At 44.5% G+C, this 2,643-nt stretch overlaps 1 protein-coding gene across 1 annotated transcript in view; it reads left to right on the top strand.

Moving 5' to 3' along the window:
* The first annotated feature begins 784 nt into the window (after window positions 1-784).
* The window catches only part of il17d (interleukin 17d), a 17,113-nt gene continuing 15,254 nt past the window's right edge, over window positions 785-2,643 (top strand). Inside the window, exon 1 of the mRNA XM_070546292.1 lies at window positions 785-2,643. This exon is cut by the window's right edge and continues 863 nt beyond it. The gene's annotated coding sequence lies outside the window, so the exon portion shown is untranslated.

Below are 2,643 nucleotides of genomic sequence, written 5' to 3'. Positions count from 1 at the left end.
CATAACCCGCTCAGGGTAACCTTTGACCCACCTCGTGTGGACTGACCAATGAGGAGAGGGTCTTAACTTGAGGCCCTCTCTTCATTGGTCAGTCTGCATGAGTCTGACTCTCAACTGACGTTCAGTCATAGGCAGCAAAGCGTCTCTGTGCAGCACAAAAGCCCGGGTGGACAGTTTGTTTAATAGGGTGACCATATTTCCATTTCCAAACAAGAGGACAGGGGATCTGTGCCTATGACGTCACACTATGGCAACGCCACACAAACCATGTTGGGACCCATTTTGTTGTAAGAACTAAATTAATATCAGATTCTGCCAATAAAAGGGCTCTAAAACAATTCATATGTAAATATTTTGCATATTTAATGCAAAATCTAATTTTTCTGCTTTAGTGCTGCAACAAGGTTACTCTTACTGTGCACAGATTATTAAGGATGCTTGTTTCAGCTGTGAGATTAGACGATAGGATCAATGAAAAAATAAGTTGTCACACACTCCATGGAAACTTACAGAGAATCCACAAATAGTGGCTTTCAAATGGTTTTGTTACTTTTTGCAAGTTTAGAAAAGAAGCAGATGAGACAGCATGTCTGATAATTTAGTTTTTCATCTGATAATATTAGAACATGTCAGTAATGTCTGAGGGGCTTTTATAAACACTGTATAACTAACACTCCTGGAGAGGGTATGTACTGCACAGAGGCTTCTGGGGAGCCCAGTTATTGGGGGGTGGGGGGGTCATTTTGCCTTGGCCCCCAAAATGTCTTGAAACGGCCCTGGCTGTGTGACTGAGTATTGAAGGTGATCTGAATTGTATCAGATGTATAATTATTACATGTGTGTAACTTATTGCTTTATACAGGTAAAAACGTGTCGTGGAGATAAATCTACCTACATTTTACTTTTTGTTTTGTTTTCTTGTTTTTATTGAACTATTTTCCTGTCCTGTCTGTCTCTCATCTTCCTGCATCTCCTCTAAACTCTCCAGAAAAACTGCGACCTGGATTCTTACTTTTTCACCTCATCAGTTACTTCTGAGCAGATCAAAGGGATCTCCTGACCGCAAAGCGGAGAGCGCGTTTCGATGCTGCGTCAGTGAGGTGACATCACCGCAGCACAGGTGATGAGCTCCGCAGTAGCAGAGCGCCAGGCACAAATAAGACAGAAAGCAGAGAACATGTGCGGACATCAACGATCGTGTGCTAATTATAGTTTTTTGGTTGTGCCGCTTTGAGAATGGACCGTGCGCTGGACGCAGCAGCCTGGAGCGCTGCGCAGCAACGATCAGCGCTCTGCCGCTCTCTGTGCTCTCTGCTCAAAAGAGTCCATAAATGATGTAATATAGGTAGAAAACTTTTTTTTCGGCTCCCCCGGATGTGTAGGATATACAGTACAGCTCCCCATAATTTGATCCCTGCTCCTGGATGGAACACTGGACATTTTCATCAAGAACCCCCAGTCCAGACGCCCAGAGTGAAAAGTGGACATGTCCGGGGAAAACCAGACGTATGGTCACCCTAGTTTAATATGAAGCGAGAGATTACAGATACAGTACTTTGCCCGCCCTTGCTGCCCTGGGCCCTTAGAGTTCGTGGGCCCAGGGCAATTGACCAGTTGCCCATATGGTTAATCCGGCCTTGCTTCCACCCCACCATTCCTTTCATACCTTGTCTTGTACAATCATTTGTTTAGGGAAAATAATTGAATTCCTTCAATAAACTATATACTGTCTGAATCAATGTGAAGTGTGTTTATGGTCCCTGATGAGTAATCGAAACTAGAATCTTCTGATTAAACATTCAAAGACCAATCAGATTGATATTTCATATTTGTATGGAGCATCACATCTTGTTGAGCATGTGTTACATATGTTGCCACTCCTCAATGCTATGTAGCTAACCCTAATGAAGTGTGTTAGAAAACTGTGATGTCTGGGTTATGAGATAGGTCTGTCACGTTGAGTAGAGGGTTGGACCCAAGGTGCAGAAAACCCAGAACGACACTGAGTTTGAGTTCAAAAACAATAATCCTTTATTCAGGAGGAGTCGCGACCAATCAGGGCTTGCATCTAAGCCTTGCGTACCAAACACTGGAAGCCAAAACAAAAGCTCAAAGGTATGAGCAGGAACCTAGAGAGCACAAGATGGGTAACGCTGACGGGACACAGAACACGACGAGGTCTGACTGTATGGCTTAACAAACTTATCCATGAATACAACCATCCCATGCCACTTTTGCAGAATCTACAAACTCTTTGTGGTGAAGGCTCCCAGTGATCCATGGGGTCCGGAGCAGTCGACACGGACAGACTGCCGGTGGAGTTTGACTTCTGTGGTATTTGCAGCATGTAGTTCCACCACACCGAACCTCTGGTCTGAGATACCTTCCAGGTGACTGCTGGAATCTGGCAGAACTATTTTGCATCTGATGCAGCTTTGCAGGGTTGCAAAGAAGGTCTGACCTGTAGGATGGTTCCTGATGCTTAACCGACCCAGTCGGCCGAACAGGGGAGCTCGTTAGAACTGAAGAGTTCAGGAAGTGAGCTCTCTTTTATTAACTAAACTAAAACAATGAAACAACCTGTTAGAATGCAGGCGATGATGTCTACTCACCAAAACCTTTCTGTGGGAGACCTCCAGACAA

Source organism: Nothobranchius furzeri, chromosome 17, assembly GCF_043380555.1.
Source record: "Nothobranchius furzeri strain GRZ-AD chromosome 17, NfurGRZ-RIMD1, whole genome shotgun sequence".
NCBI lineage: Eukaryota > Metazoa > Chordata > Actinopteri > Cyprinodontiformes > Nothobranchiidae > Nothobranchius > Nothobranchius furzeri.
The sequence above is the reverse complement of the archived record's forward strand: the minus strand, read 5'-3'. Positions and strand labels throughout refer to the sequence as shown.